Here is a 22,951-nt window from a genome sequence, read left to right as displayed (position 1 = left end):
CTTCAGCGGCATATGACATGGTAAGTGGCAAAAAAAAAAAAAAAAAAAAGTCCTTGTGCGTAGCAGGGAGATGACTTTGGTAAAGCATCTGGGCAGTACGTGAAAATAAAAAGGTGAATATAAAACTCGCTGACTTCACTCGCTAATCCAATTTAACCAGCTACTTCCAGAAAGCCTCTGGCAGCCCCGGTGTGAGGCTGGTGACCCTGGGGAGTGTGACCAGAGGACACAGCAGCTCTGGAAGCAGGGACTTTTCAACTTTGTGAAGGAACTAAGGAGTAGTGTCTGGTCGGATGCTACAGAGAAGTTAGGTAGGAGCACGTCGCCTGCTCCTTGCCTACGGGAGGAACGGCAGGTGTCTTGGACTTGATTCATAGATGTGGTTTAAAAAGAAGACTTTTTAAAGAAATAATAAAGTAATAAACACTCATTTACCCTAGAATTAAACCTGAACCCAATATTTAACTAAAAGTCTCGTTTTGCCAACGGGGCCGGGCAGGCCCATTATTAAGAGCCTATTATTTGCCAGACTGTGGTTTCTCCTCTTACATTTAAAATTTGGCTGTCATCGTGTCTCTTACGCTTCTGAGATGAAAAATAATATTTGCATGTCGACCAAGTTTTCTAAGTGCTCACATGCAAATGCCAGCTCTGACCAGGGTCGGGAAAATCAGGGCTCCCTCCAGAACCTTCCTCTGGGGTTTGAGAAGCAGGTGGCCAGAGCCCTGCCATCCAGGCTTGTGGTGTGTCCTGGGTTTCTTTTTGTCAGAGTCTCCGTATGTGAGGAGCCAAGAACAAGGCCACATGGCAGGTGTTGGGCGGGGAGACACCAAATGAAGAAAAAACTGTGTCCACTGGGCATTCCCCTCCTTCTGTGCCCCGCTAACCCTCACCTACCTCTCCAGACTCGGCTTAACCATCCCTCCCCTAAAGCCGGGTCACCTGTTCTGTGATCTCCTGGCTTCTCAGGGACAGGGGCGCGTCCCCAAAGGAGCGTTCCGTCCGTCATTGTGACCCCATCACATGCTCTCGCTGTGAAATTGCTGGTTATGGGATGCATTGTTCCTGGTCGCCGAGTAGATATTGCTTCTTGTTTTCTCAACTCCACCCCTTCCTACGGTTATTCCCATAGCAAAGAATTTTAGAGGGGGTCTCTTCTGCCCCCAAGAAAGCTTCCACGAGGGTGGTGACAGTGTCTGTCCTGTACTTGTGCTCCATTTCCCTCAACTCAAGCATGCGCCGGTAGTCGCACGGGCTCCGCGCACCCCAGGGCCGTGCCCACTGTCCCGGGAGCCGCTCACCTCGTGGGACAAGGTGTGCTTTGTCTCACTGGCTGGTTTTCCTGCAGTTCCTCAGGCCAAGATACCTCTTTACTGCACACGTATGCACACGTACATGCGTGCACACACTTGCACCCTGCCTCCTGACCGGCCAGAGCCACCGGGAGAATCAGGCCACGGCCGGTCAGCAATCACGAAGTCCATTTGTATTTGCCTGGATGGCATTTTCCTTTGGAAGTACAGGGCTCTCGTTGGGATTTTGAACCCTTCAAGCCTTGTGATAAAACACCCTTGAAGGTTTGGATTCATGAAAACTCATCCCTTTTGGCCTCAGAGTTTTGCCTCTACCCAGCTCCCCTGCAAAATGAGGCAAGCGCCTCCGGTTTTCATTCTCTGTGTGATATATAAGCGATGATTTCGACTTTTCCAGCCTCTCTGGTCAACAGACATCCAGATTATGTAGCCAAAGCAGGTGTCGATAATAATAAAAATGTACAAGGAATATTCGGCAGGATCACGCTAGTCAGATAGATGAGAGAATTGGCTGCAGCAACTTTTCTACCCTCTGCGATTAGAGGGGAGTAGTTAAAAGATCTATGTACTGGAGTCTTACGAGATCCCTCCTGAGGACCATCCTAGAGACAGGAAGCCAAGGGGTGCGTCAGGAACCTGGGGCTCTGTCCCCATGCCACAGGGGTCTGAGCGACGCTGAAGACCAGAACTTCTGGTGGGTCTTGGCATTACAGGGAGCCTCCCCTTCCCGTTAGCCTTCCTTGGGATAAATGTACAACCACTTCTGGAACAAAAGTCCTGAGTTTCTCATGCCCGGATATACTCATTCCCCCCATACTGCCTGTCCAGTTCTCCTGTCGTCTGTGAATGTAAGCGGAGCCCACAGCTGGGCACAGTCCAGGGGGAAGTGTCCCTCGCTCTTTGCCTCGAGCAGCGGGCCTGGCTGGAAAGTGACGTCTGCGGTCCGTCCGTCCTGCCTCCCCCAGCTATCCCCTCTGCTCCCTGCCCATCCCTCAGGGTCTCCATGCAATTGTGCTTGCCCTGAAAGATACCAGTGCTCCTTTAGTCTCTCGTTCAAATACACGCCCTTACGTCTCTGTAATGGAAATTTTCAAGTCTACAGAGAAGTGGGGAGAACAGCGTCATATACCCATTGTCAGGTTCAGCGATGCCCGGTGCTCTGCGAATCCCACCGGTGTCTGCGCTTTTGTTTTAAATTGTGGTGAAATAAGATTTACCACCTTCCCCACTTCTAAGTGCACAGTTCAGCGGCAGTAACTACATTTACATTGCTGTGCAACCATCCATCTCCAGAACTTTCCGTCATCCCCACCTGAAACTCCACACCCATTAAACAACACCTCCCATTCCATCCTCCCCGGCCCCTGGCACCCACCTCTCAACATTCCGTCTCTCTGAGTTGAGTCTCTAGGAACCTCATACAAGTGCAGTCACACAGTGTTTGTCCTTTGTGTCTGGCTTGTCCAACAGACAAGTGAGCCTCCGTTTGTGACGCCAGGCGGTGGTGAGCGTGGCAGAGGAAGAGGCAGGATGAGCGGTCAGCTAGCTGGGCAGGTCTCCTCGGCCAGGGCTTGAGGGGCAGGAGGAAGTGGGCTGTGCAGACCCCGGTGGTCAGGTCCTTCCAGACAGATGGAAGGCCAGGTGCTGAGAAGGGACACCCTTGCTATGTTCCAGGAGCAGCAAGAGGCAGGGTGTGGATAGCAGGAAACAGAGCCGAGTGCTCGGTGGAAGGCCGAGTGTGGTTTCCCACCACGTGGGAGGGGGAGCTGGTGGGAGGGGGAGCTCGGCAGCCAGTTTATTCACTGTCGTGCGGGCGTGCAGGGGGCTCAGGGTTGTACTTGCGTGAGATGGAGCCCCTGGGGGCCTGAGAAGAGCACTGATGGGCTCTGAGGGCTGGGCCTTCCCCGTGGCCACCGTGTAGTGGCAGCCCCGGGACTGAGTCCCCACCCTGCCTCGCCGTGGGCCTGGTGCCCACCTGGAACTGCCCAGTCCGGGCTCCCATTCTCTGTGCTGTAGTTGCGCTCGCACAGACCCAGCATCTCGTCTGCAAGGATCAGGGCCGGGGTATTCTGGGGGGGTCTCAGACTCCAGAACAGTTGGGGTGGAGGTGTTTGGGATTACAGGAGGGCTTTTACTGGTGTTCCTGGGAGCAGCAGACAGTTTAGGAATGCTCATCTCAGCTAGAAATCGGGGGAGGGAGGCCTGGCTCGCAGGCCCCCGGCCGTCCCACTTTGCGCCAAGCTGGAAGAGCTCTGCATTCCTCTCCCCTCCTCCCCTGTGCAGCCGTCACCAAGCACTGCTCGGCGGTCCCTGGACACGGGCCCCTGGTAGACAACAGGTGGAAGGCATGGCCCGGACCAGGGCTTCCTGGGAAAATCTCAGTTAAGCACTTCCGGATTCATCCTCTCTCTGCAAGCTCCCTGGATCACTCAGCCAGTCGGGCGGTCGGCACCCAGCAGGCAGGCGGGAGGCGGAGCCGCTGCGGGTGGGCGTTTCCGCGGGCAGTGTGCTCACCCGCCCTGTGCCTCGGCTTCCCATCTGTGCACAGACAGCTCCAGGGTTGAGTGAGGCCTGGGGGAGACAGTGGTGGCTGGGACTGTCCCTGTCCACGCCTCTTCCCTTCTCCGTCACAGCGGGACAGAGAGGAGAGTCCTAGCAACAGGGCGAGCGACGACAGAGACGGGGAAATGGGTGCTCGTGGGCCCCGCGAGGTTAGGCAGCACGTGGGCAATGTGGTTCCGGGAGCTGCTATCCTCTGGGGAGTCCTGAACAGAGACACTCGACCCTCACCGATGATGCTGGCACCGTGGACATCTGAGGCAGTCGGACAAGATTGCAGAGCCGGTGGGGTACATAGAGACATAAGGGAGAGAGAACATTCAGGAAAGGAGCTGGATTTAAACACGGTGACTCTGGACAGTGACGGAGAGGCCTCCCGTGGCTCAGGGACTCGGCTCAGGGCTGGACTGCCTTGCTGGGGTCAGACCACTCCTGCTGCTCTGCATCCAGACCCTTCTGGAAGGACCTGGCCCAGGGTGGGTCCAAGGGCTCAGGAGCCTTGGCACCTGAAGGCATTGTGTGGGCCTCTCGCTTCTAGATGAGATCAAGAGCTTGGTACATCTAAAGAGCAGAATGAATTCTGTTCTCCAGTAATTATTTGTCTTTAATGATTGAGAAGAAAAAAATATACAGGGTCCAAATGCTCTCAAGAACCAATCAGTGTGGATGTTCCCTGAGGGCCTAGATGGGTTCTGGGCCCACCGTGTCCCTGGCCTTCACGGGTACCCCTCAGCAGTGGTGGTGGTCCAGAGTGTAAGCCCCTAGGAGGACATGTGTCCCCTCCCAGTCAGGCCCTGGCTCAGACCCGTGCTTGGCCCCTGGCTGTGAGAGTGGGTGCACAGTCTTGGGACTTCAGAGCAAGAGACTGCTGGGAAGAGAGGGAAGAGCTAGAGGGTTCAAGGCAGATTCAGAAGCGAGTTTTGGTAACTCGGGTAACTAAAATACTCTGCCGAGCCCCACGCTGGGCTGAAAGAGACAACACACAAATCAGCTAATACCAGGCATTTCATCAAGAGCAACAAATAAGTGATAGAACTCGTAGGACCCTGCTGAGCCTACCGTTCAGCCTCCCTATAGCTTTCGTACCTACAAACCAAGTCACGTGTCGCCCCTTCCTCCTAGAAGCTCAGCTTTGCTGGCAGACAAGGCTGAACCGACCAGAAAGCAGGACCCCTGAGCTCCGGATGGCAGGCTCGGCGCCGGTCCTCTTTCTCTGCACTCAGTACCTGGAGAGTGAACGTCTTGGGAAGCCACCTCAGTTCGGGTGCCCCTCATCAAGGGTTTCTGAGAAATTCTCTGTTCGCTGGAATGAGTGCGTACTTCCCTGGAAGTTTTTCTGTTGACCGTTTATTGTGTGTATACATATTAGGAAAACTTTTAATGTCCGCCAGTACGGAGCAAAGAAGGAAACAGGGAAATGCATAGAGGATGGGGAGACGTATTTTCAAATGTATGTTTTATTATTATTCAGGTTCAGTGAGGCCGACAGACAAGTCAGGGGATGCTGCCGTGAACGGGTAGTTCCTGACGGGGGCACGGCACACACACAGCCGCGCGGGGCAGCAGCAGGGCAGGTCAGGAGGCAGAAGCCTATCTGGTTGAGGGGAGAGGATGGTCAGGAGCTTCTAGGGTGGTTTCCATGGGAACGGCAAAGCCAGGCAGGGTCAGCAGATTTGGAATTGGCTGATGTGAACAGTTCCAGAGGGCTGTGGGGTGTCGAATTTTCTCCAGCTGTCTGGTCCCTGGCCCTGGGATGGTAAGTTAGGGCAGGGGGACGGTGCCTTCCGAGTGTAAGAACCGAACAGGGGAGGGAGTTCTGAGTCTGGGCTCTGGATTGGCTTGTTTGCCCGTGAAAGGCATGCTCTCTCTGAGAATTGGCTGACCTGGGAGGGGCTGTCTCTCCCCAGTCGGTGAGGACACGGACACCAGATTACGAACACAGAAAAGAAGAAAAGAGAGTTCATGTTATAGGTATCATTCCCAGACTTCTCACCCCTCCTTACCTTTCACTTCCAAGTGTTTTCAACTCTGCTGGGTGGCCCTCTGCCTTCCTTGAGAGCTGAGCCTCCAGCATGCGGGGTCTGGGTGCAGGGGCTTGTGTCCCCCAAGTCCAGACACCCTGGCCTCCTGGGCCTTCCATGCCCGGCTCCCCCTTGGGTTACTTCCCTCTGGGCACATGTTTCTCCCTCTCATTTCAAGGACACCGTCTTTCGTGCCTGTGGACCAAGGTGAAGGGGGTGTCTTTAGGCCGCGGAAAGTGCCATGTGAGTGTCTGTGGACAAGTGTGCTGGGCGGCCTTCTCTCCCATTGTCGTAGACAGTATCCCACAAAACAACCGTGTGCCTGGTGGGCAGGAATATGACACGGGTGCTCTGTGTCCATTTGCATGGAGTCTGAGACTTGCCAAACCGTGGCCTTATTTCTGGAAGAAAGCAACAGGAGGGTGTGGCCAGACCAACACGAGGGCCCCCAGAGGACCCGGCATTGCCCTGTGGGCTCTTGGGAGACGCAGAAGAGACCGTCTGGCCTGCAGGTTGCTTCCATTCTGAGGTCTCCTTGGGCCTCACCGGCCTGATTCCCACTTGGCGCAGCCCCTCCGCCCGGCCTGTGCTCTCTCCCTTCCTCGGCCCCCAGCGGGGGCATCGCCGACCTGCCGGTGCTTGCTTCCTGCTCAGTCTCTGTGGTTCACTCTGTAAGCTCCGGCCGTGGCGTGTGGGACTTGGGTGCTGGGGACACAGTGGGGAAGCAAGGAGATATTGAGCAAACATGCATAAATAGGTCACAAAAGTATATGATAAAAAATGATAAAAATGAAAGGCTAAGCTGATATTTTGTCAGAAGGGTCTGATTTCAATGTGGGGGCCTGGGAGGGGAAGGCCGCTCTGGGCAGAGATCACCAGATGGGTGTCTGGTGGTGGGGAGAGGAATGGGAGGGGAGCGGAGAGGGCTCCGGGTGGGGCCTGTGTCACGGGCCCTTAGCAGGGCTGCCCAGAGCTCAGGGGAATGACACCAGCATCTCAGCGCCTGGAAGGTCGGCCTCGGTGGCACCCACCGGGCACAGCACCCCTTCCACACGTTCGGCCCCCACCTCCTGCTCTTGAGGCTCCTGCTGAGAGCAGTGTGGCCTCGCCGGACACAGGTCCCCGGATGCACCCTAGAAAAGCAGGTTTTCTCCCAAACAAACAATGGCGTTCTGCTGGAGGTTTCCACTGTGGGGTGTTGGCAGGCCCGAATCCACCCCCGCATTGTGTGGGCTGGTCGAGGGTGCCGAGTGTCCAGATAACCGTGGCCCCTGGGGAGTTTGCTCTCATTGCAGGCTGATAGAAAAGACAAGCAGGCCCCGAGAGTGACTTCTCTGGGTCACGTGGCTGACAGGGGTCCCTTCCGGCTCCGTGTTGTCTTCAGAAGATAAGCTGAAGAGAATGGGGCTGGGTGTGTTTCTCCCTTTGCTGGACGCACCCTCCTCGCCCTCCTTGTCCAGGCCCACCACCCTCTTGGGGCTTTTCCACAGACTGTCTCCTGAGCGCTCCAGGACCCGCCACCATCTTGCTCTCTTACCGTTGGCAGGAAGACAGTAACTCAGTGCAGTGTTTGGTTAGTCTGATTGGGCTGACTTGCCGAACTCCTCGGATGTGGAGACTGTGTCTCATTCTCTCTCTGCCTGTGACAGATCTCCAACTGTTGCCCACATGCATGACCCACCTTCCTCAATAACAAGACTCCAGTTCTCATTCTGTGGCCTGCATGTGGCTCGGGAGGGCCTGCGACAAAGTTATTCAGTGAGTTATCAAGGAGAATGTGGTTTAGACTTACAGGAAAGACTCGTAAAACAGGGGAAGGGTGGGTCCCCATTGATCCTTCTTCCTTTGCCCTGTCTTGAATGCAGCTGTGATGACTGGAGCTCTAGCAGTCGTCTTGAACCCTGAGGTGCCTGCTGAGGGTGAAGGTGCACACACTTAGGACAGTGGGATCTAGAGACAGGAGTCTGGGTTACCAGACAGCTCTGGCTGCTTACCTGTCAGGCATCCTCTGTGTGAAAGGAGAATAAACCTCTCCCTTGCTGAAGCCACTGTGATTTTGGATTTTTCTGTGAAATGAGAACAAACTGAATCCTCACTGATGTAGCCAGACATGGAGCTTGATCCACCCTGGGCACTCCATAAGGACCCGAGGACCACGCAAGTGATCTGTGAGCTTCTCCCCACATGTAGGTGTGGCTCCTTCAGACTGAGGGCACTGAGGCACCGTGGGTGGGGGCGGCCCAGGCAGTGATGAGGGCCCTGTCTCTGAGGCCACGCCATTGACTTTGTCCAGCTCCGTATTCCCTAGAGCTGTGCGTTCACTCTATGCAAGTAGACTCATTCTCAGAAAACTCTGATAATCTAAATTTACACTAAAAAAAAATATGAGACCTGTTGATGCTTCGTTCAAATCGGTCGTTTTCTTAAAATTACTGTATCCCTTTTTGTGGATTTGAAATAGGACTTAGTTTGAAAAGATTCCACCGCAGAGAGAGATGGATATGACGTTTCAGCTGCAGGTGTGCTGGCTAATTTCAGACCAGCCTGTTGGGCCGCGGTCTGCACTCTGTACGAACCAGGTTTTGACACATTTCTTTTATGATGTGTATCTGGCTGCACATCATTAGATAAGCCAGAAACCACAAGTTCATCTGTCAGATAAATGCACGTATCATGTGTGTATGTTAGCCTGGTGCTGAAAATGAAGTGAGCATGTGAGATGCGGCTCACGGCTGCCTGCAGTCTGGCCGGGGTCAGGACACGTGCCTACAGAGGAGGCCCCAGGATGGGCGCTCCTGTGCCATGCTCTGGGGCTCGGGTGGAGTTGGGCTCTGTCCGCACTGGACCCGGGAGGTGAGGCTGGACTGCTGGAAACATGGGGGGAGGGGCAGTTAAAGAAAATTCCAGAAAGAAAAAATGGGGCCAGGTTGGGCGGAACCGAGGATGCCAGGCTAGGGCTCCCGGGAGGGGTGTCAGCCAGGGAGGGTGTTAGGAGAGGGCCTGGAGGAGGAGCCAGGGCTGGTCCTGCACAAAGAACGTCCTCCCTGGGCCTCTGCAGCAGCTTCCCTCAGCCTCCCCCCGGGAGAAGAGCTGCAGGTGTTTCCAGCCCCTGGGGGAGCCCCTGCCTTGCACCTCCTGCCACTTGCTTGTGGGCAGCCCCATGGCCCTGAGGTGGGTGTCTCCAGGCAGGTGTCTCCCAGTGCCAGCATGTGCGGGGCCCTGGTCACCAGCCTTGAGACACAGGCATCAGAGGCGGGAGGCGGTGCAGCAGCCAGCCAGGACCAGGAGGGAGTCGTGGAGGGGAGTAGAGGAAGGCCAGCTTGGGAAGGGGCTAGGGGCTGGGACACAGCCGGAACCTTGAGCGCTGACCTGGGTGGTAGGGACAGCGCCGTTAGCTATCAGTGATGGTATCACGTGGTGTGGTGTGGCTGACAACGTTTTATGTTCAATAACTCTGTTAAGGCAGGTAGAGGAGATGGTGGCGGGGTGTTCACATTTTACAGATATGAGAACGGAGGCCCAGAGAGGCCAAGAGATATGTCGGTCACAGGTGGCAACCTATCAAAGGAGATGAGTGTCTCCGCTCTCTCCAGGCAGCCTCAGCCCCATGACGCCGGGCACCCTTTCCATAGGGCTTCCCTCTACTGAATATGCGTGAGGTGGGCCACCGGTACCCCTCCCCTCCGCTGCAATAACACACAAAGCCTCCCCTTTCTGCCACATTCTTCACCCACACCCCGGCTGCTACCGAGACCGTCTGTGAGTCATGGGGGATGTTGAGTCAGAAGTCCCCTGTCCCCCTGCTGCTCATTCCTGAGTGACTCAGCCTGGTCACAGTACAGCCAAAGCTATCAGAGGAGAAACAGAAGTTCCGTAGCCTTGAGATGACCTCTGAGCAGCGGTGGCCATAACCTGAGGAGATGCCCAGACGGTACCCCAGAAAGACGAGCAAAGCGCTGTGTCTTCAGGCTGGGGCCCACAGGGCCAGGAACCCTCAAGGTGCACTCAGCCTGGGGGTGATTGCTGTCGCCTTCCAAAGCCCGTCCAGGGTCCCCCTTCCCAGGGGTCTCCTGCGACACCAGCGTCCCCTCTCCCGGATGGCCCCACAGCAGGGCTCCCGTGCTGGTGGTAGGTCACCCAGAGTCACCGCATCCTTATGACCAGGTCTGGGACTTCTGCCCCTGGACTTGCTGTAACCAGATGGGGCTTGGGTCCCCTCGTCCCGGAAGGCCCCAGCACCCACAAACAGATCTACCTCGGGCACTACGTGGTTGGGATTGATTAACAATGCAGTACTAATTAAAACCTCGTTACCGTAGATGTTACAGAAGTAGAAGCACACCGAAACGCGTACAAATCGTAGGTGGTAAATATGCAGTTTGAACACACGCATGTAACCGACATGCAGACCAAGGAACAGAGCATCACAAGAGCACCCCGGAAGCCTCCCCCACGCTCCCTCCAGGGCACTTCCCGCCCCAAGATCAGCGTGGTCTGGTGCTGAACTTTCTACGCCGGGTCCACACAAGATTTCTTTTTCACCTGGCTTCTTCGCCCTGCACGTTGTGAGATACAGCCCAGCTGATGCTGTCACTACCCTGCATCCTCTTCGGCTGCCAGGCGCGGAACGCCCCTGCATGGCTCCCCGTCCCCTGCATCGACCACAGCTCCTCCGTCCACCGCCTGCATGGGCCTGGGGTTTCCGGCTGGGGGCCCTGACGGAATGCTGCTGTGAATGTTCTTGACGTTTGCATGCTTCTGTGGGACGTGTACGAGGGCTGCTGGTCGTCGCACGTGCACGTGCGCAGCCTCGTGCATAGCTCAGCGGTGGCTGTGCGTGCAGCCCGCCCCCCGGGCTAGGCTCTAAGCCGAAGCCGGGGCTGCGTTTTCCCGCGCTGGCCCACCTGGTGCCCTGCACTCACAACCAGCCTCCTTCTGCCCGGCTCCAGAGCTGCACAAACGCAGGTGTTTTTCCTCAGCCGGTGTTTGAGGTGTAGCGTCAGTCCCTGGCGAGGCAGTGAAAGGCAGTGCCCAGCGTCCCGCGTCCTGGTCGGCTTCCCCACTAGCGAGGACTCAGGCTCAGCCTGTTCACTGCACCATGAAGCAGAGCAGGCGGGGTCCCCGGTGGATCCGGGAGGAGCTCCCGTCTCTAAGGCTGTGTGCTTCCTGGGGCTCAGCGTTTGGGATTTATTTATGACTGGGAACTGTAGCAGGACCTGGTTTGTAACCACCAGCTGTCGCTATAGCAACTTCTCACTTACAGCAGCCTCTTCACTAAAAATAGATCACCTCATCCCTAGGATAGAAAAATCAAAGGAAATCGAAGTGGGGGAGGGCCCAGTCCGCTCAGCTGCGAGTCCCCAGACAGATTTCGAGGTGCGGGGAGGTAGCTGTTCGGGCCTTTTTAACGACTCACCTAAAAGCGGAAAGGCCTGGGGTGGGATGGCCAGTCCCCTGCAAGCATTCTCGGGGCCACAGGGCAACAGAAGCCTCCCCCTGCCTAGACCTCCTCCGTCTTCTCCTTTCTGGTCCGAACCATAGGATTTAATACTGAATTATAAACAGTCATTCCAGGTGGGCCTTATTCCATTTCTTAATCTTAAATTTTCATTCTTCTATGGGATTGTAAACATTTTTCAAGGTCAGGAACTTAATTATCAGGTTGATATGAGAACTGAAAATCCTGTCATATGAAAAGGAGTTGAAAGAACTGGAAACGCTGGCAGGGACAGGAGTGAGCTTAGCGAGGGGTGGGGACAGCCTTCAAAGATTTGAAGGAGTGCCCTAGTGAAGCGGGATTACCTTGTTCTCATCCCGTAGAGAAACAGAACTCAACTTCATAGGAGAGAAATATCCACCACCCCACCTTGAAAATAGATGTGCTTTTTAGATGCATTTTACTACATTTCAAAATCTAAAAACCAAAACAAAATGTCAGAGTGTTTGAAAGCCAGAGAAGTTCCCCACAATCACAAGCATCCACAACACCCCAGTTGTCTCTGTGGGCCTCTAGGGAGCTCAGCGCTCTGGAGGCGCCGGCCCCACCTGACAGGGCTGGGGTGGGGCCGGTGGCCCCTCCGAGGATGGGCACCCTGCCCGCACACAGTAGGCGCTCAGCACTGTTAGTTGTTATCACAAGGGCTATCCCAGCCAAGGGCAAGTTTTTATGCATTGGATGGGAGATTTGTTGCGACCGTCGCAAGGTCCTGGCTCAGAGATTCAGGCAGAGTAGACCATGGATGTGGGTGACAGCGAGAAGTAAGCTTGAAACGGGGCATGGTTGGAGCCACCGGGCCGACGTAGCCCTCTGGGCCCACAGGCAGGTGGGGGCACCTGGCTCCTCAGGTTTGGACCTTCCCAGGGAGTCCCCTCTCTGCTCCGCTGGAACCCTCGCTGCCCGTGAGCCACACGTGGTGGCTCTGAGTGACATGCCACTCCTTATTTTCGTTTTGTTTTGTTTTGGCATTTTTTTTACATAGTGGTAAAAAACACGTAACCATGAAATTTACCATTTATCTATTTTTAAGCGTACGGTTCTGTGGCATTAATTCACACTGCCGTGCAGCCACCAACATCCTCCAAACTTTCTTCTTGCCCCCACTGAACACTAACGCATCCATTCTCTGTCCCCCGTAGACCCACCTCCTATCTTCCATCTCTGTGAATTTGACTGTCATCCTGACTCACGTGAGTGGAATCACACGGCATTTGTCCCCTTGTGACAGTCCCATTCTGTCACTGAGCACAGTGTCCTCAGGGTTCATCCATGCTGTGGCGTGTGTCAGGGTGTCCTCCCTTTTTCAGATGACATAGGATTCCGTTGTGCGTGGACACCGTGTTTTGCTTATCGGTCAGTGGACGTGGCCATCTCGCCCCGCTGGGACTGCAGGCCCGTCAAGGCAGCCTGTGTACCCGCCGGCGGGAGGGCTTCCTGACGCCCACCGCTGTTGTGTAATGAGACGGTGAGAGAGCCGGAGACCACCTCAGAGTTATCGCTGGGGTATCGGGCCCCCGTGGGAACCTAGGGGCAGCCACCTGCAGTGTGATCCAAGGGACACAGTGAGCAGCCCCTGGTCCCCAACATCCAACTTTCCACAGGTGCATGTTTCAGCTCGGGTGGCATGCGTTGGATCCTGGCACCATCTGCTGTACCTTATCCTTCCCAGAGGCCTCTGTGTCTCTTGAGCCTGTACAAATCTACATTTAGCAGCTAAGCACCAGTTAGCCAATCACACAGAGCAAGGCACGGGGTTGGAAGAGGCATAATGACTCTGGGTTGGGAGATTGGCAGGGGGCTAAGACACTGGCCTGGCCTGGGGGAGGTGGCCTGGGGGCATGGGGTCCTTAGAAAAAATAGTACAGAGAGGCCCAGGAGGTCAGGGGAGGGTTTTGGTAGGGGGGCAGTGGACATGGAGACAGGCCTGGCATTTGTCCCAGGTGAGTGGGGACCAGTCCTGCCTTCTAAGTGTGCTTGTGGGATTTCCTGACCCAGGGACCCGGAGCAGCCCGTGGGAGAGTCACCTCTTTCCTTGGGCGTGTTGCCTACGGGAGCAGGGCTGAGCTGACTCACCCAGCAGAGATGCTCACTCTTGGGCTTGCCGAGGGCTTGCAGAAGGGCTCTAGGGGCAGAGAGGGCTTAGCAGTTTGGTTGGTTGGGTTGGCTGAAACATGGACCCAAGGGTGGCCGACACTACATGGAGTTGAAATGCCTTCCATGGGACATGGGATCCGAAGGCTTCGGGACATCGGAATGTGAGAGTAGATTTTCATGTAAGACCCGCTCACCACCCTCCACCCCTACCCCAGGAGAATCCGGAGGACACACTTTTCAGTGAGACCATGACAAATAATTTGTAAGGGGAGCCCCGGCACCCTGGAAAAGTTCTATGGTCACTCTTCTCTGAGGGTCTGAATTATAGTGGGAAGTGCTCCCACTGCCCTGGAAATCCTAAATGCAATGGGGGGACAGTTAGATCCCAGGTGGCACCACTTAATCACCAAAGACAGGATGGGCTTGGTTACCGTGAGGACAGCAGAGGGGGAGGAGCCACGGGAGGGGTCTGCCTCACGCAGAGGAGGGTGTCGCTACTAGACGGTGCTGGTCCTAGGAGGAGACAGAGGGGAAGACTGCTACATTCTTGTCTGCGTAAGGGGGCAAGGCCTAGGTCAAGGGCACAAACGTCTAACTCGAATCGTAGGAACAGGGTCACGGCCCCTTAGTTCCCAGACCTGAGCCCATTTAGACCCAGAACCCCTTGAATGAAGGGGAGTCCAGGGCCCCTGACTCGGACCTGACACCAATCCCAGGGGACCCAGGACGTCTCCACACGTGCTTGGGGGAGAGAAGGAGCCGGTGACTCCAGCCCAGAACCCCAGCTGCCCGTCGGGAAGGTGGAAGCCTCTCCTACCCGCAGTCCTTGGCTTCCCGGTGTCTGCAGGCAGAGACCCCAGGGAGGACGGGAGGGGAGGATGCGGTGCTGGGGTGACAGGCTCAGAAGTGGGGAGCTGGTCAGAGGACTCAGAGGCATTTGGGAAGGGAGGGCTGTCCTTTAATCACCACCTGTGGGGCCCTGTCTTATCAGTTTGGGTGTGCCTGCGGCACCATCCGTAAAAAGAGAGTGTTGGCTGATGGCGGGAAGGCCAAGGTGCACGTGCTCCGCTCCCTCGCAGGTGGAGAAGCCCATGGAGGCAGGGCTGCTGGCTCATGTGTCCCACCAGAACCTGGCTGCTTTCAGGACAGAGGGAATTCTCCTTTCTCCCCGCCAGTTAACGGTTAACAACTAGCATTCCATTATCAAAGCAGAGCCCTCCTTTCCAGGGAGAGATGAGCCTTTCAGAGGAGCCACTGGGGAGGGAAAATGTTTGAGGGACTGAGAATAGGTTCTTTTCCTGGAGCAGGTTTTAATGCCAAAGGGAGAAAAGGAACCCGAGGGCAATATGGCCTTGGGTCTAGAGAAGGCTCTTCCTGCAGGACGTGGGACTCTCAGGGGCAGCTCCCCACCCACCTGGCCAGAACATTCTCAGAACCGTGCTGCACCTTGGGCTCTTGCTGCCAATCCTCCCCGTCCCCTCTGTGCCCGAATGTCAGCCTGCATCCAGCCTGGGGCTCTCCCTGCCTGCCCCTACTCCCTCCTGTCAGCCTGCCCCAGAAGCCAGTATGGCTCTGATGTGTCTAATTCTGTCCTGGCCCCCGCGTCCTGCAGCCTATCAAGGCTCCACTTCGTACTCAGGTTCTGCCAAATGGATACCGTCTCGTTCTCCATGCTGTCACTCTGGGGCCTGTCCGCTCTTCCATTGCCACCCAGCAGCTAGAGGCCTGCCCCCTACCCTGCACTTTGCCAGCTCCCGTGGACAGCCCTGCACCTTTCCTGTGACACGGCTGGGGACCTCTGGGGTCACCCTGGTCAGTCTGTGTCTTGTGCTCAGAGTCCTCCCTGCTGGCTGGACTTGCTCTGCTCAGGTCCGCTGAAGGGCCACTCCCAGCCCAGCCTGGCTCCTCCCAGGCTCCTGAGCATGTGCCCGAGGATGGCCAGGTTCTCTGACAAACTGGGGATTCAGGCAGACCTGGCAACTAGTCTTGGCCCAGGCCGAGTGCTGCTGACTGGAGTTGGGGGTGCCATTCCAAGGTGTGGAGGAGTGTTCTTCCTTCTTTCCCTCCTCCTGGGACGTGGGCATAGACACTGCCCCAGCAGCTGGCAGCCATCTGTGACCATGAGCAAAGGGAGCCGAGGCCCTGACAGACGGAGAGAAGACACACAGCCCCATGTGGGACTTCCTGTCCCAACACAGATATTTTTGTTAAAGCCAGTGTAAATTAGACTTTCTGTTACTTAGAACCCAAAAGCACCCTTCCCAGGGGATTCTAACACAGCAACACCATGAGAGGGAGGACGTGGCAGGCCTACTATCACGTCTGGTAAGCAAGAGCCAGAGAATCCCCTTTGGAAATTCAGAGAAGCCAGCTGTGACCTCGGTGGAAAGGGGTCCTATTTGGCCTGACATCGGAGTTCTGAATTAGCCAGAAATTAGTTCTAACTATTTTAAGCTGACCTTCCCCACCAAAAAATTATCAAAGGATATTGAGTAGCTCATAGAATCCCCAGGATGCAAAGAGCCAAGCTGCGTGTCCCCAAGAAGTGCCCAGAGTCTCTTCCAGGACAGAGGCAGCGGACCCATGCAGCACTGGGAGTGCCAGGCCCCGGGCACACCGGGACAACTCCTGCCCCTGCAGTGCCCCCCCAATTCATGTAGTGCCCCCGATTCATGCGGTACCCTCCCAATTCATGCAGTGCCCCCCAATTTGTATGTTAAAGCCCTAACCCGCCAAGTGACTGCATTCAGAAATAGGGCATTTAGGAGATAATTAAGGTAAAACGAGGTCACAAGGGTGGGGACCTAATCCGATAGGATTGGTGGCCTTATAAAGTGGGGAAGAGGGAGACACTCTACCATGGGAGGACACAGAGAGAAGGCAGCTGTCTGCAAGCCAGGAAGAGACCTCACCAGAACCTGACCATGCTGGCACCTTGATATTGGACTTTCCAGCCTCGAGAACTGTGGGAAAATTAATTTCCGTTGTTGAAGTCACCTGGTGTGTACAATTCCGTTACGGCAGCCTGAGCAGACTTATCCAGCCACGCGTCTCTGGAAACCAGGAGATCCCGCTTTGCACCTGCCCCTGAGGAGTTTGGCTCAGGATGTCCAAGGGTCAGTCTAGGTCTCCTGGCGGAATGCTATTGCCACAGGGGGGCTGGAAAAGTGAGTCTTGAGGGAATCCCCCACTTCGGAGCCCCTCCCCACCAGAAGCCAAGCCTAGGGAAGATGCAAGGAATGCTGGGTAGACAGACACCCTTCTGACATAGGACGGTACATTTGAGGGAGGTCCCCAGGAAGGTTGAGACAAGCTGCCAAGAGACCGCTCCCACATGGTCACGTTTCTTGGTGGGTCACCAGGTCTCAGGATGGGTCATCAACTTTGTAGGCTCAAAAACCCACTCTCTCCAGCACACAAAGAACAGGCCTGTTTCTCAGTTCAGAAAACCGTCCAGATCTAAAGCTTTCTCATCTCAGTGGCACAGATGATGGGCACACGTGGACCAGGGTGTGTGGACTGGGGTGCGGACACCAGCACCCTACCTGCCGAGCGACGTGGGGAGCCAGCCCAACAGCGCTGAGTGATTTCAAGCGTGATCTGGGATGTGCTGGCGCCCGGCCACCCTCCCCTTGGACCGCGTGTGGAAAGGCATTTGGAGCTTCCTGTTTTGTGCCCTTGAATGACCATCCTTCCACCGTTCTCTGTGCCTGGAGTTTCTCCAAAAAGTTTCTGCTTACTAAATTTGAGTAAAATATTATTTCTGCCTCCCCGCAGGTGACCCGGGTCACCTTGAGTGTAGTTATGGGCGTTCCCAAATTCTTGAGCCATATAATCACAGTCTCTTGGGTAACTCTCATCAATGGCTAATTACGTCTTCCTTTTACGTGCTTTTCAAAACTTAACTTTATAAGGGCAACCTCTTTCCTTCTTTTGTTTCCCCAAATTCTTATGGAGCAAGTTGCTGCTGCTGTCATTACTGCCAACACTCTGTTCCCTTAAAGGGTATGGAAGCTCAAGGTGTGACACTGCCCCTTCCCCCCGGATCCACGTGTGCTCCCACCTGCAGCATCGACATTTAAATCTTCGAACCAGTTGCCTGTCTCAGGCCTCCATGCTTTCCGAAGTGCTTTCGGTTGTTAAAACTTTTCCTTAGAGGAATCCAAACCAGTAACTGGGAGAATGGTATTAATTCCTAATTGTTGGCGAAATGAATTTCTGTGGAGCCCCGTGAAGCTTGAATTTGTGTAAGTCTCGGTTTCCACGGCGATGTGATGGGAGCCGTGTCCCCCATCTGCCTTTGTAAGTGATGGCTATGGGCCTGCTGTATGCGGGATGGGTTAAGCTCCATGCATGACGAACACTGCAGGAAGGTTTATCACTGGATCCAGACCCGCCTGGATGAGGTGGGCCTGCTCCGCCAGCCCCCCTGCCCCTTTCATGAATGCCCAGACTCACAGAGGGGGCAAGGATGACAGGGCGTTATTGCCAGACAAAGGTCTCTCTCCATTCCCTTGGTATCTAACAGTAAGTCCTTCCACGCGTATCCTCCTCTGAAAGGACAAGGGAACCTCGGGTTCAGTGCCGTACCCGACCCTGGGGGCCGATAGCAAGATGTGAACTCCCTGGTCTGTGTATTGCTTTTCTCTGTTGGTCAGTGGCCCTAAACAGAGACGCATACGCTGCCTCAGCCTTAGAGCCAAGAGATGGCAGAGCACGTAGGTTTGGACAAAGCCCCTGCGAAATCTCCATCTCGGGGCGCCTGGCCGGCTCCGTGAAGCATCCGACTCTTGACTTCGGCTCGGTCGTGATCTCAGGGTCAGGAGATGGAGCCCTGCGTCAGGCTCCCCACTGGGTATGGAGCCTGCTTAGGATTCTCCCTCTCTTCTGCCCCCGCCCCCCCGCCAGCCTCTCTTTCTCTTAAAAAAAAAAGTCTCCACCTTGATGTACGTTTTCCCCGGGTTTGGAAACCAGCCACAGCGACACAGGCGATGAGGACATTGGGTGTTTGATGGGCATTTGCTGCGTGTCAGGCACTTTTCTCACGCACGGTGTTGACGCGTCAGAACAACTTACAATATCTACCTTTGGGTGGAGGTGCTGGCCGAGAAAGTGTGAGACACTGCTCAAGTGAGCCGGCCCCTACCTTCCTCGGGGTGAACCCCACCCTCGCCGTCTATGAGAATCCTTTGGGGGAACGTATGGAGAAAATACAGCTTCTTGCACTCTAGCCCCTAAATTGACAGGTACTCGGTCTGGGATGGGCCCAAGGGTTTTTAACGAGACTTCTAAGTGATTCCCTGGCAGGCATTGGAGAGACGACGCGCACAACTGTCTTCGTGAGTTGTAGTTCTTGAAGCCGGGTGAGGGGAAGATGGAGGCTCGTGAGTCGGTTCCACCTTTATATGTGTTTACATTTTCCGTGCTAAGAAGTAAAACAACAGTGCATTACACATATGTAAGAGACTCCAGGCGCCGAGTCCTTGAACAAACAGCCTGGCTTGTGATCGGGGCGTGTCCCACGGCACCACAATTAAAGAAGAGAGTCTGTCTTGGGGGCCACGGCGGGGGGGGGGGGGATGGGAGTCAGAGCAAAAGATAACAAAGCCCCAAATTCCCTCCACTCCCAGAAGACCGTTTAGGGCATTCAGATTTGCACAGCAGCGTATCTGATTTCTAAGATGTCAGGCTCCGAATTCTCTCTTCCCTGACCCACTGCCCTTCTGGGATTTTTGCCTTTGAGTCTCCCCTCCCCCGTGTCCGACATATTCTGTGATCCTGCCTTGATTTAATTATCTGGCCACAGAAAGGAGAAACTGGAAACTGCCTCACCTCCAAAGGCAGATCCGTGCACCGGGGTGAGGAGTGTTTGTGGAGGGAGCAGAGAGAACACCCACACCCACTTGCACCCCTCTCCTCCGTGGCCTGGCCACTCTCCCCGAACACACAGGGCACCCTGTACATAGGATTTGCTTTGGGTGCTGGGAATCTGCTGAAAATACCCTGCACCCAAATGAGTGATGGAAAATGTAAACACAAGTGGAATGAATTTGCATGACTGGAACATTTTTCTCCTCTGAGTCGTCGAACTGTGCGTAAGCCTCCATGGAAGATGAAGATCGAGGTGGGAGAGATTGTCACACTTCCTTCGGGGAGCCGGCCGGATAACTGAGCATGTGGCTCTTACCCCGCATTGACCCCCTTTGGCAGTAACAGGAACCTCATTTCGCCCACGCTCCCCTCCTACAGCTGGCAGCCCCAGCAGTGTCTCCTGGGCAGGCCAGCGGGCAGCTCGCACCCCGGCCCTGGGGGGTTTGCAGGTGGGTGTCACTTCCAGAGCCGAGAAGAGCAGTTTGTCCTCTCTCATCAGTGGGGGACAGGGACTCCGTCTCTCCCAGTGGACCAGAACAGAGGACCTTGTAGGGCTGTCCCTGTGGCTGCCATCTGCAGCTTTGTGGGGCCCGAGAGGAGGGTCAGTTCCAAGGAGTGAGGAGAGACACCCCACTGTGGCCGCCTCGCTTGACCCGCGGAGCCAGCCGCAGAGGCCCAGGCTCAGGGGCGCAGGCCCCTCCTGTCCGTTTACAGCAGAGCTGGCAGCACAGTGGAGGACGCCGGGGGACGTGTGAGGGTGGAGGTCACGAACCACCTTGTCCTGTTACACCACGTGATAGGCAGGCTGTGGGAGGAAGGCTGGGTCCCAGGTGGCCAGTCACACCCTGACACTGGATCCTCCCGGCTGCTCGTCACCTGAGAGGTGGCCCCACCACTGGGCACGGAGTCCCAAGAGGATTGCCAGCCCTGGGCCCTCTCAGGGAAGGTGGGGCTCCTGGGATGATGGCACCAAACCCAGCCAGTGACGCTTCCCCAACCCTTGGCCTGCATCCCACATTCACTAGGTCACCGCGGGGCCCAGGTGAGGAAGAGTCTTCGGGCCTGAGGATTTCTGGAATGCAGAAGAGAACCCGGGGTCTTGAGTCCACGGACAGGCCAATAGCTCTCTTGAAAATCTCACCCCTGCCATAACCACCTGTCACCCTAACGGGCAGTGCTCAGCTTCTGTTTACACATTTCCAGTGATGGTCGACTTGTTCACTCATTCATTCAACAAACATTTATTAGACATCTGCAGCTACTTACCCTTCCTGGGCCTCGGCGTCACCGTCTGTGAGATGGAAATGAAAATGCCCACCCCAGAGGCTTTGTGGAGGAAATGAATAGGAGGAAATGAATAGTGTTTAAATGTATTAACCCACTGAAATTGAATGTAAATATTTTCTGAAGTGCATACACTACAGTGCTGACTAGTTCCTCGTGTTTCTCATTCCCCTGGTTGTCCCTGCCCCCCCGCCCCACCCGTCAGTGTTCCTGATGTGTCTGCCCCCCCACTCCCCGGTACTCTGGCCACCGGCACAGAGGTGCAGAAAGCCAAGTGCCTGGTCCTGGGAGCCCATCGCCAGTGGGAGGAGGCCCTGGGGGTTATTAGGTTATCGTGTGTCTGTCTGTATATTGAGTTAGGTAGTGGTAAGTGGAGTAAAGGAATCGAAGCGGGTGGAGGGAGTGTGTGGTGAGTGAGCGCTGTGCTCTCCTGGAGGGTTCGGTGAGCGAGCCCTTCCCGAGTGGGAGCCTGGGTCAGGGCCAGGGCACCTGGGGACGAGAGGGCCACAGGGGCAGAGGCCCAGAGGGAAACGTGGCTGTCAGTCAAGGTCAGGGGTGGGGGGCCTGCTGGGGGGTGAAGGCAGCAGGAAGTGAGAGCAGCTGGGGTGTGGGGGCCCCATCCATGACCTCCAGATTTCTTCTAAGTGTGATGGGGCCATCAGAGAGCTGCGAGCAGAAGGCCGCCAGGAACTGGCTCCTGTTCTGAAGACTCACGCAGCTTCTTCATGAAGCAGAAGGACTGGGCGCCTGGGTGGCTCTGTCGGCTAAGCGTCTGACTCTTGGTTTCAGCTCAGGTCGTGATCTCAGTGTCCTGGGATTGAGCCCCACGTCAGGCTCCATGCTCAGTGAAGAATCTGCTTGTCCTTCTCCCTCTGCTCCTCCCCCGATTCTTTCTCTCACATAAATGAATAAATAAAATCTTAAGAAAGAAAGGAAGGAAGGAAGGAAGGAAGGAAGGAAGGAAGGAAGAAAGAAAGAAAGAAAGAAAGAAAGAAAGAAAGAAAGAAAGAAAGAAAGAAAGAAGGAAAGAAAGAAAGAGGATTGCTGAGGGGTGAGCAAGACCCAGGAGCGAAGGAGGCTCCTGTGTGCAGTGCAGGTCAGGGAGCGTGCACGGGAGGGGTGCGTCTGGGAGGGAAAGCCCAGGTGGGGCGTGGGGGGTAGCAGGTGCAGAACTAAGATTTGAAATCTAGTTGGAGATGCCTCTTGTCATATCTCCACTTGCACACCCGAGCTCAGGGGAGAGGCCCAAAGGTCTCGGATGGCTGCTCTCACCAGGAAATTGAGGTTAGAACATCATGTAAGTTCCATTCCCTGGCCTTGGCCCAGCTTTCTGGACTGCTCTTTGGGGTCCCAGTGTAAATGTGTAAATGCTTTTCCTCCTGAAAGACCCTCTGGAATGTTCGGTGATCATTGAGTCCCCCGGGGCTGGGCGTAGCTCGCCCTCTGGGCGCCCAGCGAGCAGCGACCCACCGTTGGCAGCTCTGCTCTTGGGCGCTCGGTTGACTCCGGGCAGCCCAAGGCCACACTGGCTGGCCGGGTGGCCACGCTGAACTTGAATTACCTGCACCGCTGAGGGCTTCCGAGGTTGTAGTTACGAGCCGTCACCGTCCTGTACTTGGCCAGTTACATTTCCATATAGAATTCGCCGTGCTGCCCAGACATTTCACCGTGCTGTGGCTGTTGCTAACATTTCCTGGGTCACGTTGCTGTGCAGAGAGGAAAATACGTTGTACGTGGATAAGGTTTTCTCACTAACCGGGCATCCGCCAGAGCCGCTCTGGGCTGGGGCGTGTAGGCTGCTGTCAGGGGCACCACGCACCCCTGGCCTAGGTCGTCCACCTCGCTGACTCAGGACAGCACTGTCATTGGAAATGCTCTGCCTTGCCAGAATGAGAGGGTTAAAGAATTAAACCATTTATGCTCCTTAGAAGGTATTTTTATCCTCCATTTTCTGTTTCCTGCTTTCGCTGATGGTGGAAAGGCCTCCGATGGTCACAGGAGGATGGAGAAGCAACAGAATGCCTCGTCAAACAGTTCTGGCTGAGGACAAGGCCGACACCGATAGTTCCTAGAAGTCGGAGCTTATTAATTCGGCCCCTCAGAGCCTGGTTAATAAAGAAGAGATAATAGTAACGATGCCCACCATACTTTCCCTTCACGATACTGAACAGGAGCCGGCTACACGGTTCAGACAAAGACAATGTGGCTTTGCAGGCAGACAGTCCTGGGTTCGGGCGCAGCCCTGCGACAGGTGGTGGCTAGCATCACGTACGATGGTGTGTCCGGGGTCGATGCCAAGGTGGTGCTCCGTA

The 22,951-nt window shown here is 55.5% G+C and overlaps 1 protein-coding gene across 10 annotated transcripts in view; it reads left to right on the top strand.

Moving 5' to 3' along the window:
• The window catches only part of PRKAG2 (protein kinase AMP-activated non-catalytic subunit gamma 2), a 256,416-nt gene that overhangs the window by 112,971 nt on the left and 120,494 nt on the right, over positions 1–22,951 (top strand). The gene's annotated exons all lie outside the window — the stretch shown is intronic.

Source organism: Ursus arctos, unplaced genomic scaffold, assembly GCF_023065955.2.
Source record: "Ursus arctos isolate Adak ecotype North America unplaced genomic scaffold, UrsArc2.0 scaffold_3, whole genome shotgun sequence".
Classification (NCBI taxonomy): domain Eukaryota; kingdom Metazoa; phylum Chordata; class Mammalia; order Carnivora; family Ursidae; genus Ursus; species Ursus arctos.
This window is presented reverse-complemented; position numbering and strand designations above follow the sequence as displayed.